The 12,493-nt window shown below is 45.3% G+C and overlaps 1 protein-coding gene across 5 annotated transcripts in view; it reads left to right on the top strand.

The window, feature by feature from the left end:
• Positions 1–6,148: 6,148 nt before the first annotated feature.
• Positions 6,149–12,493, top strand: part of FOXP2 (forkhead box P2) — a 569,876-nt gene continuing 563,531 nt past the window's right edge. For 4 of the 5 annotated variants that reach the window (XM_040472193.1, XM_040472192.1, XM_040472191.1 and 1 more), the window contains exon 1: positions 6,149–6,358. The gene's annotated coding sequence lies outside the window, so the exon portion shown is untranslated. Of the gene's footprint in view, positions 6,359–7,530; positions 7,626–12,493 lie in introns of those variants that run through there. The other variant, XM_040472187.1, reaches the window with a different exon arrangement.

Genomic DNA, 12,493 nt, shown 5'->3' with positions numbered 1-12,493 from the left:
TAGCCTTTATTTCTGGAGTGTAGTGAAGACAAGCTGCTACTGAGATTATGGGTTTCGCCCCCTAGGAGTCCCTGAAGATCATTAACCCTGAAAAACATCATAAACCGTGGTTTGTGTTAGCACCTCTTGCCATCAGTTTTTCTATAATGAACACTTGCAATCAACAGTGATGAACCTCTTTACACTATTGAAGAAATCTTGCAGACTTTAATTGACTTTCAAGAGAAACAAGTCATCAGACTTTTTTTTCCTCCTGTGTATTACAGTGGACATGACATGACAGTTAACCATCTTTAATACTGTACTGACATCCAAAGGTATTGCCATCAATGAGCCGTATCAGTTTCGATGGATGTGAAGAAAATGTAAAGAGATGGGGCAGGGGTGGGGGGGGGGAGATGGGGTGACAAAAATGCCTTTTGTAGAGTATGAGGAAGGAGGATTATTATATGTCTAGAAATATGAAATAGTTCAATAATAATTACCAGATTTACTAATGAGGGGTATAATCTTGCTGTCATGTCTGGATCTTTGCTTTGTGATTTTTCAAATGAAGGGACTGGACTAGAGTATTTTGAAGTTTCCTTCAGCTCCAAAATTTCATTGCTATCGAGAGACATACAAACTCTAAAACTAATGTAATAGTAGAAACATCATCAAGCAAAGGGCTCTTGCATCAAGCAATTCAACATATTTAAGTCAATGTGTCAGGAAGTAAACATCAGGGATTTAACTATTTAGCTATACTTACTCTTGCAGTGATAGACCACTTCTCAGAAAAATCTAGTTCCTATGAATTTGAATCACGTGAAATTGTGATTTGTGTGGTCAAAGTTGCTCAAATGTAGATAATTTAGTATGATTCTACTTAATATTACTATTTCCAGGGAATGCCTACCAACATAAGCAAGCTGTTACATTTTTTAAAAAGTAATTATTTTCTGGAAAATAGAAATTTGGTAGTCGAGTCTCTAACACAGAGAGGGGTGAGATATTTTGAGATCATTAAAAAAAAAAATAGGTCTAATGTATATATACTGTGCCACCACAGTGTTGTGTGAAAAAAAAAATGGAGTTCTCATTGCTTGATGGAGGCTTTTGGGTGAGCATTAGAATTCTTTATCCAGTAGTTGTCTTTTTTTCTATATTCATTTGGATAAAGCCTTCCTTGGCATGATCTTATGCCAGAGCAATTGATCTTTGTCTCTGCAGTGATATCAACCAGAACTGGAACCTGACATTAACTGTCTTTCAAGCAATTTTTAAAGACACAGCTGACCTCTTAGCAGAGATATGCTGTGTTTATAGGTTTCAAGATTACATATACTAACAAAGGATGAGGTTAAATTCATGAGAGAATTAGAAGTCTATTATTGGCTCCAGGACATGGGTGGCCCTTATAGCGGAGGCTCTTTCTATCAGTAGCCTGCTAGAAGCAAGGGAAGGGGAGGGGTAATGGAAGTCTGCAGTCCCACTGTTGATTTCTAAAGGCTTTATCTGGAAGCTGGCAGAAGTGGGGTATTTATTTTTTTCTGACGATGAGATGACTGGAGAAGCCGGGTAGCAGCATGAATTCAGGAACGCCTATGTGTTGCTTTAGGACTCAGGTAAATTTAGGGTACATGTTATACAAATACAAACGAAAAGTATAGTTTGTGATTTCAAACAAACAAACAAACAAACAAACAAACAAACAAAAAGTTGGGAAAGCTCATTAAGATTTATTATAGGCCCCAAATTTTGTAGTCCCGAAGCTTAACGACAGATGGTGGTGTAACTCCACCAACATTCAATTTGACTTGGTAACATAGATTACCCTTGATTTGACTTCCGTGAAACTAGAATTTTCTCTCTTTCCTAAAATGTGTCAGGGAGGAGAGTGGTGATAGCGGAATGTCTAAGAGGAGTCTGTTTATTTGCTCATCTTCAGAAAAACTGTAGAGGACGGGGAAAAGTAGGAACCTGATAGGTGCCCGTTCTTAGGTGGAAAAGGGAAGATATTTCACCTTGCATTTGAAGACTTTTGTTACAAGCTATTTGAAGTGAGTAGTACAACTTTGAAGACGGTATCTCTAGCAAGAAAAATATAATTTAATAACAACCTGCCCCTTACCCTTTCTCCCAGCCATCTTTCAAGTCAGTCAAATTTAAGTATCAGTCACAATTGACCCCAGTGAAATGGCTCTGAAGAAAACACAAAACCAAAACAAACCTGTAATTGTTGTTTAACTGAAAGTTTGGGAGAAAGTAGCCCTACGTGTATGAATAATTCTATTTTGTAACAAATGGCTACAAATTGAAGCAGTCCGCTCGGGGAAGCATGAAACCGACATTTCTGATACGTGTCACTCGCGTACGTTGCTTTCCTTCATCCTGGCCTTGGTTAGTTTCATTTGAGGTGGGTTATTTCGCGCAAGAGGCGCTCGCAGAGACCATCCCAAACGAATTTATCTTTCGCCTCGACCGTCCCAGAGCAGGGGCTTGGAATTTGTTGATTTGCGGTTTCATCGTAAAAGGAACTTGCAATCAAATAAATTTTCGTGAGAGCACTTCGAGGTCCAGTTGGTGAAACTCCCCAGGTACCCGGTAGCCCCGTGTAACTTCCCCTGGAACCTTTCTAAATGACTTTTGCAGCCCCACGTGCTGCAAAGGAGGCTTGAGCTGTGGCTGCGACCCTGCGCGGCGACTACAGGGACAGGATTTGGCTTCCCCCTTTTCTCTGTTAGGCAGTGTTTCGTTGCAAGGCTGCCACGATCCAGTGGGCTGACCAGTGACTTGTGCAAAAGAAAACTATTCGTTCGCTGTTTGCCCTTTCAGCGTTTTCCTCGGCTGCGGAAACCCGGTTTTCCTATTATTACACTTCAACTTTTTTTGGAGTCTGTTAGCACAGAGCGCTAAACCCCGGCCGGCTCCAGCTAGCAGCTAGGCGAACAAAGCCCGCAGTGTTCCGGGCCAGGCTGGGGCGGGGGTGGTGGGCGAGTTAAAGGAATTGCAAATAAATATATTTTATGACCACCCATCAACAAACTACGTGCCACCGTGGCAGCCCCTGGTAGCCGGGCTGTGTCTGCACTGTGGCCGGGGGCGGGGGCTGGGAGAGAGGCGAGCGCAGAGGGGCAGCGAGCCGCTAGCCCTGGGCCTGAACTTTCACCTCTCGAACCCGGGCCCAGCCCATTGGCTGCGGGCTAGGGGTCCGCCCGGGGCAGCGGCTCTTGGCAGGACCTGCTTTCTCAACGCCCTGGGCGCCTTCCCTGCGGGAAGGGTTGGTGGCCCGGGGAATGGCAGCAGGCGAGGACAGAATGGGGCGAAGTTAAGCGGGGGCATCCGGGGGCTGCGGGCTCAGCCCCGCTTAGAAAGACGAGTGTCAAGGGGACACAGCCCACTTAGAAAGAAGTGCTCCTCGGACTGAGATATCCTTTTGCACCCCTTGGCTCCTGGCTATTTGTATTCACAGGAGAGAAACGTCAGAGGCGGCGAATTTCACCAAAACGTGTCTTTGTGTACAGGAAAGAGAAGGGCTAACTAAACCCGCTCTTCTCCAAGTCTTTCGAGCGTAACCCTCTTTCTCCTCGTTGGGAACTTGAACTTCTCTTCCAAGTGGCCCGGACTCCTCTCTAATAAACCTTTCCCACTCACTTCCTCCAGACCCCTGGACAGAGAAGTAAATCGAGTCGGTGTCTGCGGGGGAGGAAGAAGAAAGGGGGAAAGTGGGACTCTGTAGACCTCTTGACTATTCTGTTACCTTTTTTCACAAATCCTGTGGAAAGACATCCTCAGCTCTCCAAGGATTTCGACACCGTTTGCTCCTTGTCTTTTGCAAAATAGTTTCAGGTTAATTCATAGAATCCGCTTTTTATGTAGGTTTGCCAATGAAGCACAGACGCAGATTACTTAACATGAAATTATCCCCAATCTTTCAGAAGGGCGAGGTAGGGCCATTTGGGTCTGGCGTTTCCTAATTTTAAAGAATGCTCTCTCCTTCTTTCCCTGCTCCCATCTTGGGGAAGAAAAAAAAAAAAAAAGAAAAAAAAAAGAAAAAAAAAAGATCTGGGTTATTTGTCCACTATTCAGCCTGCATTTCGAAAAGGACAGTTTTAAAAAGAGTGAGAACACAATTCATAAGCAGAGCACTTAAGGACTACCTGGAGTTTAAAAGCTCGCAGAAAGCCCCGCAATTCAAAGCTCAACTCTACCTCGTTCCTCGTGCTCCTGGCAGGGGCCGTCTTCCCACGACCAGCCCCTTGGCTTATTGACTTAATTGGTTTCACTAGAAAAGCTGACGGTGTGTTTACAGATGTGGGTGCCAGGGCTGCTTCCTCCCCGGGAGAACTGCGGGTTCTGAAGGGAAGAGTTGGTGCCAAGTGTGTGTGCGTGTGAGCTCGCGTCTGCCCTTTAGAGAAAGGGCGCGCTGCTCTTTGAGGAAAAGAAAGACTCAAAGGCAGAAGTTTAGTGCTGCTCGCCCGTCTCCCCAGCCACCCTCCCCCCTTTCTGCCACCGGAGATGTTAAAGTTGGCCGGGAAGAAGCCGGGGGCCAGGCTCTAATTCGCAATGGCCTCTCGGCTGCAGCTATTTGGAAGAAAGTTTCAGCGCCTTTCGGAACGCCACGCTTTGCCACTGATTGTCAGCTGAGCGGCGGGCTCAGGCGGCAGCTCGCCGAGAAGGCGGCGGGTGGAGGGTCGCGCAGCCAGCGGGCAGCGGAGCGACTGGCGGGAGACGGAGGGGAGGCACCGCCTGCGGGGAGCGGGCTTGGGGAAGAGACTACACGGAGGAATCCCCCAGTCGGGTCCCGCGCCCCATCCAGGCCTGTCTGGTCCTGCCTCGGTCTCTCCCTCGTCATCCCCTTGGTCCCGCGTGGGCCAGCTGGCTGGGTCGTGCTCCACGGACGGGAGCTGGGACCCGGGTGCTGTGGAGGATGGGCCCGCGCATCCCCCGCGCCGGCGCCTTGGCTTTGAAGTGCGCGCGGAGCGGGCTGTGGCAGTTTCTTCTTTCCTTTCATTCCGGGTACTTTGGCAACCCTCAGTCACTGATAGGGCCCGTCTCGAAAGCCTCAAACCCTAAAAGTCCCAGGTCTGCGGCCCCTTCCTTTCAAGCTCCGCCCCGGCCGGCCCGCCGCCCAGCCCCACGCCGGTGACCCGGACGGAGCCACCACGAGGAAGCCCAAGAACTCCTGGGCCCAAGTGAGACAGGAGCCACGACAACAATGAAGAGTGAGAAAGACACTCGGCCTCTCTCCAGCCCAGGCCGCGGAGGCGCACACCGTGAAAAGAAAGGCCAATCAGCATTTTAACGCACGCTTGGGTCTCCCTGTCTCACTACCGTGCACTTTTAACTCCCTGCCACCGAGGGCTTTGGATCCCTTCGAGGCTTTCTGCACTTCACGTGGAATCCCCTGTTTCATTTGCCAGCAGCTCCGTCTGCTGAGAGGACGTACTTTGGGGACTGCCAAGAAGCAGCAGACACAACTCGGCTTTGCCAATACAGCATACGGTTTTGTTCTCTCCTCCCTCCCCACCCCCTTCCTCGACGCGCCGTCTGGGCCGAGCGGGAGGAGGCGGAGCAGGAGGTGGGGAGAAGGGTGGGGGTGGGGGTGGGGGAAGATCAGGCGCAGAACAAACAAGTTCTCCAGCGAGTTGTTTACATAGCAGGTGGACCTGACGTCAGCCAGGAGGCTCCACTGCAAAGCCGAACAATATTCTGCTCCGCGTTCCCCCCTCTTTTAAAGAAGTTGGGGGTCCGGGGGAGATAGGTAGATGGGGGCGACAGGCATTCTAACCGGCTGGTTCCAAACCACTTTGGGGACCAACAACAACAACCAACAATAACAACGCAAAGTGAAACAAAACAAACAAGTGGCCCGGCAGTACTTCAGAATCCTCCGAGGCATCCCTTCCCCCACCCCGCCCCTCGGAGGAGAGGCGGCTCTGCGCGCAGTGTGTGTACAGTTTGCATTGCCAACAACACGCGCGCGCGCCCGGGTGCGCGCGCCCGCCAGCGCACACTCACACACATAGACACACATACAGACACACACACAGATCCGGGTGGGGGGAGCGGCAGCGCGAGACAGCGCGAGCCTCCGAGAAAGCGCGAGACACGCCGGCGCGTGCAGCTCCGCGGCGGCCGCTGCGCCCCGGCTCGAGCCCCGCGCCACCCGCAGCCCGCCAGCGAGCGCCCGTCCCGGTTATTTATGCGGCGGCCGCGTCTGCTGGCTGCGGCTTCCTCCGGCCCCCCCCAGGGCGCGCCCCCCACTCGTGGCAGCAGCTGCCGGGACTCGCTCGTGGGTGTGTTGTTTGGGGGCTTCTGCCTCGGCGCCGCGGGTGCCACCTCCCGGGACGCTGCCCAGGCGTCCCAGGTCGCGGTAAGTTTCTTCGCCCTCACTCTGGCGCGCTGCACCTCCGCACCCCACCCCGTCCCAGCCACCTCCACGCCGGGCCGGGCTGCGACTTTACTCTGCTGCGCTCTCCTCCCGCGGCGGCGGCGGCGGCGGCGACGGCGGCGGCGGCGGCAAAGTTTAGCCCCAGCCGCTGAGCTTGGTGCGGCGGGGCGAGTGTGACATGTGTCAAATTTCGGCTCCGCGTCGGGGTCGTCTTCCGGACCTAACATCACCACTTGTTGTTCCTTTTCATTTTGCATTGTGATGGGGGAAGGGAGAATCGACAGAGGGGAGATTGCCTTTGGCTCACGTTTAATTTTTAGTTTTGAATATGCAAAATTTTGCCTCGTCCAGAGAGACCGCGGCTGGAGGAAAATGTGTGTCGAAACACCAGATGTGTGTTTGTTTACTCTTTTATTTTTATTGTTTGTTGTCTCTTCCTTCCCCTCCCTTCCCCCCTTCCCCCTGGGAGGAGAAACAACAGTAAAAACATCTGGCGGTTGGAAGCACACTATTGATCCAACTGCTGACCTTTATTTACTCAATTGGGCAAGTGCATGCTGCTCGTCCGTCTCTAAGTTAGGCGCTTCGGCGTTCATTTAAGAAGTACTTTTCTGGGAACTAGAGGCGGAGAGGGGACACAACTGTTTCTCCAGTAAGGAAACTCCTGGCCCCTAGTGATGCTTCGGGATAATGGTGCATCTTGACTGCTGCCCCCATCACGCTCTTTCCCCTGTCCACAGCACGACCCGCTTCACCCGGGATCTGTCCTAGTCTTACTTTTACTCTGCTTTGGAAAGGTCTCCTCACTCTGGGCGTAGGTTTAGGGTGAACTCGCGCCTCCCGGTTCTTTAGGGAGGGAATGTGGGAGGGGCGCGGGCACCTTGCGGAGAAAGGGAGGGCTTCTCGCTTGGCTTTTACCTGTAAGTCGGTGGAGGCCCCTGACGAGCGGAGGGCAGTCGGTAGCTGGGGGTTGGCTTTAACCCGGGCACAGCTCGTGTCCCGACAGCCCTTCGCGCTCGCCGCGGCTCACGTGCGGCGGCGGCTGCACGGCAGGACCCACTGGGTGGCCGGGCGCGCCGCCCGCGTGCCTCCCGCGCGCGTCTCCCCGCCCTGCAGGCCAGGACGCGCCCCGACACCCCGACCTCTGGGCGAGCGTCGTTGTGGACCCTCGCTTGTTGAGGGCGTTTGGGCCCGTCTAGAGCAGGGAGGAGAAGTTGCCCTACTATCCTCAGACTCTGAGATCTCTTAGGTAAGTCTCTCAGGGCACCTGGCGCGTGGGGTGACACCGATTAGGAGGGACCAGAGGGTAAAGACACGTGCGAGCCTGGGGCTTTTGAGAGCGCAACCGGTGCAAGTTTTGCATAGGGACGACTCCAGGGAGGCCGAACTGGACACTGGCTCCTCAGACTCCGGAATCCCCAAGGAACGAGACCCCATCTGTGTATTTGTTTGTTCGGCTTTTTAACCAACAGATTTAAACCACTTAATGGACAGCTGCTATGTGTAATGCTTATCCCCCCCCCCCCCCCCCCCCCCCATTTTCTCTCACCACATGTTGCAGTCCAGTCAGTTTCTTGGTCTTGAGGATTATTCCTCGAGTACTGTTTGCTCCCAGGTGGGCTGGCATTCCGGACGTGGCCTGGGTGAGTGCTGAGGACTGGCCGGAGGGAAAAAGGGTGTGAGAGACCTGTGGGAGTGTGTAAGATGTGTACATATATAGTCATCATGGATTCAGAAGTGCTTAAAGAGCTACCTCCGCAACATGCCCAGAGTCTATTTGGAAGAATAATTAAGTAGTAGCAGGTAAGCCGAGGGGAGAAAGTGACGCCCTGGTGTCAAGTAGCCGAAGTGGGACGTTTTCCAACTGGAAGTATTTGGAGAGATTAACTTTTAGAAAACAAAAGTTTGCCTGGAAGGCACCTCTTTGCATGCTCTCCTAACTCAAATAGTTTGGTTAGGCAGCCGCGGAGACAGGAGGGGTGTGTTTAATAGCAAGTCTATGTCACAGGTCAACACTGAAGCCAAGATGAGCTTTTAGAGACTCTCCTCTTCAATCTTGCATCGTGCGGTACCTTGGGAAATGTTTTATGTTGTCAAGGGGCCTGTTTATCTTTTCTGTCACTATGAGTTATGGATAAGTATATTCTCGGTGTACTGGAATTTTAAAATGTAGTGTTTGTTTAATACTGTTAATTAATTTACAGTTTGGATTTATTTGTGTATACCATTAATAAAGTGGGTGTAAAGTTATGTATGTGATGCTCATTAGGGTCCTAAGACTTCATTTTAGTTTAGAAGCTTTTTAGAAGTCATTTTTTCTTTCCTTTTTTCCTTCCCCTCTCCCATCCTCCCAGTTTTGTTACTTAAGGAGACCCAGGTTCAGTCCTTGTTCAAGTCACTACTTCCTTAAGAACCCCACTATTTCATTGTTACCCAAAACTGAGTGGAATAAGTGTTTAATTGTGATTGAGTTACTAACTTTTAAAGAGGAGACTGGAAACCTGATGATACATCACTGTAGGTAAGTGAGGGAGGACATTCCATTTTAAAAGATCATCCAAAAGTTCACGTTTCAGTACAAGAATGGAAGAATTTTTAAGAGTATTTTCTTTATAATTCAATTTAAGGAGTGCAGTACATGCTTTCTTTTTATATACAGATAACTAAAATGTTACAATTGCACTACGGTGGATATAGAATAATCAAAAGAAATTATATACAAATAACAATTATGAACTATTCTTAACTGTTTTTCAAAATTCCTCAACTTGCATTTTGAGATTTAGAGTGATGGACATTTTAGAATTGAATATTGTTTTCATAGAGTTCATACTCTGGAGTGGAAAGAGACCTTTAATCACATTATGACATGACTAGACTTATTAATGGTTGTATCTAAGTAAACTGTCATTGAAGTTTTATTTATTTGCACTGGTGATAGTACAGTGGTTTTGCTTTTACAAATAAAATAAAATGAATCCTTGTAATATTCTAGAAACCTAAATAGGGGGAAATTGTTGTATGTGGCACACTGTAAAAATAAGAAAGAAGGTGAACATTAAATTTACAGATAACTTGTAATGAGAAGTTCTATTCCTTTTGTACAAGCAAAAATTTAAAAACACAAACCGATTCTCTTTGTAGAGCTATTAGAATTATACTTTATGAAAGTATATTTAAATATGTGAAAATATCTTCATGGTTTGACTGAGACTCATAGGGCATACAACAGTATAATGAACATAGCCAGACAAATTTACCAGACATTTTTATTTCAAGAGAAAATGTGAGGGATACAGAACTCAATTACATAAAGGGCATATTATTTGTGATATTTTTAAGAATTTATAGCTGGCTGTGCCTCATCACCCTTGTCTATTTCTGTGTTGATAGTCTCATGTTAGATCAGCTATTAGTTGTAATACTGATAGAAAACTGAATGATGGAAGTGGTCACGTATTTTCTACCTCTCTAAATTAAATCAGAAAGAAGCCATTGACTTGTAAGAGAATGTCACTGAGAAGTTCTCTTGACATCATTGTTGCTAGACAAAATTGCAAACCACTACTGAATTCAGAAGTAATAACAATTTCATTGCAATTACTGAATACTAATTCTTGGCACACTCACACTGGTTTTTTTTTCCCCCCCTTTAACTTTGTGGTAGATGGGAGTACTCTTAGTGATAAATGAATGGATCCAAAATGTTCTAACCAGTGCCCAGATTCACACTGCCCTTTAAATAAAGAAAGCCTGTTTCTTAAATTAGGCCCAGTGAGAGCTTAAGGTTTACATAGACTTTTCAAAGTAAGCTTACTTATGTACCCCCTAATTTGTGGAGTTCTAACAAACTTGATCAGACCCAACCCAAAATGATAACTGCTTATTTTCTTAAGAGTCTGAAAAAGCAATACAGGTGCTTACAACTTGCCTTAAACATACTGCAGTATTTATGATCCACAGATAATCTAGTGCCTAATTCAGATGTTATATGCCATAGTTTAGTTCTATTTTTTCTTTAGATGACATAAATATTTTCCTAGATCCAACTGTGTATTTCTTAATATACTTGGTTTCCAGCCCTATAACTTCCATAGTCTGTACAAAGTACTTTAAGTTCTTAGGTCTTTTTTTTTCCCCCATGTGGCTTGAGTCATTTTCATTGATTTTTTTATGGAGTTGTTCCAGAAATTTAGCATCTTCATTTGTTTTTCAGAACTTCCAGGTGGACCCCATTACTGTGTTTTTCAGCGCCCTAACTAGGTATAGTTTGGGGAGTTGTCTAAAAGTACCATTACTTTTTTTTTTAAGTCCCACATTGTTTATGTGAAAATTCATTGCTATTGAATTACATAAATACTCATATGGTAGAATATTTTTTTCCTGTAGAATATTCTTTCCTTGTAGGTATTCTTACGTATTAAAATAAATGGGCATTTACTTCCACTTGCTGATTTACTTTTGTCTTGTCATTACCTCTGATGTATTTTTGTATATATTCTTTTGCTCTGCTCAGTGTATTTATCCATCCCCCTCCCCCAAATTTCTAGACAAAACAAAAAAGGGAATAACGTTGGTGAAATGTAAAGAAATATTGTGACTAATTAAGAGGTTAGTGTTAGAACATTGAGATACTGGAGAGAGGTCCTTAAAGAAGATTTAGATTCATAATGTTCCAACACTATTCATATTAAAATGAAAAGTAAACCTATATATATGTGGTGACTTATTTTCAGTATTTACTAAAACTGTTTTTTCTCTAAATAGATGCTTCAGCAGTTTGCCGTTTTCTCAAATGCGGCATTGTTAAGAATTGGCCTAATTCTTAGGAGAATAATGTTAACTTTGTAATTGGAGTGACTAGGAATTTGTGTTTATCTATACAGGTTTTTGCCAGGCAGCTAAATTAAGAGTATCATGGCTCAAAAATGAGCTATAATGGTATCACCCCTGTTTCACTTTGAACCCTAATACTTTTTCATTTTGTAATTATTAACTTTGCTTACTCCTTACTGTATTTCTTCACCTGTCAACTTGCTTTCTATGAACAACTGAAATTCTAAATTACGCTTGCTTATATAATTTTATCTAAAATTTTATTTAAAATGCATTTTCTCTGTAAATTATCTATGAAGGGCCACGTTTAGCCTTTTAAATTCCTTGATATTTGAAATATGTGTTCTTGGACCTATACTCTACCAATATAAGTCTGTTTCCCATTCAGTTGTATACCTCCCTCTTCCTTCAATCCACCAAGGACTTCTAGAATATACCTTCCCATTATATTGATAAATATGTCTTCATTCCTGTCTCTGTGGCAAATTATTTTTATTAGCAAAGGCAAATAAAATTTAAATGTTGTAAAAGTATATGGCTGTGAAGCAAATGAATCCCCAGGGGTTTAAAAGCTCTCAGCAGTTTTAGTTTATTAATGTTGCTTAATTTCTCTTGATTTCTATCTTGGAAGGCTTAAAATATACTGTGTGGAGGATAATGTTGATTTAAAATTTATTTAAGTTTTTAGTGTTTCTTTTTAAAGATCTATCTAACATAAGCCTAAAAGATTTATGCCATGAGAATGTTACACTTTTTTTTTTAAAGGAAGTTAAGGAAATTTACTTTGAGTTCCTCAAATAAAGCATACTACTAGAAATAGTGTAAAGTTTTTCTGGTATTCATTTCTTTCTTAACTTTTATAATGGCATTTTCTGTCAAAGTTTTTTGTATTATTTTAGTTTTGTATCATTTTGGTAGACATACACAGCTACAGCCATCATTTTACAACTTTATCTCAATTTAAGAAAAAAACAAACTTTCTTAAAGTGAATTTTAGGGGGTAAGAAAAAAATCAGCAGTAGACATATTTCAGAGAAAGCATTTATAAAATTTCTCACTGGCAGATAGCGAGGAGAAACTTATAGTACACTAATCCAAATAGCTTAACATCTTAGCATATGTAGACTGTCATAAAATCATCTCATTTAAAAAAAAAAAAAAAGATCCCCAACATCTTTAAAGACTATTCCTCACCATTACTTCACCCAAAGTTATGTTCCAGGATTTAGTTGATCTATATCTGTATGCCTGTAGCTAACTCTTCACTTCCTTTTTTGTTGT

The sequence above is a fragment of the Herpailurus yagouaroundi genome, unplaced genomic scaffold, assembly GCF_014898765.1.
Source record: "Herpailurus yagouaroundi ecotype Mexico unplaced genomic scaffold, PumYag 100, whole genome shotgun sequence".
Lineage (NCBI taxonomy): Eukaryota > Metazoa > Chordata > Mammalia > Carnivora > Felidae > Herpailurus > Herpailurus yagouaroundi.
The sequence above is the reverse complement of the archived record's forward strand: the minus strand, read 5'-3'. Positions and strand labels throughout refer to the sequence as shown.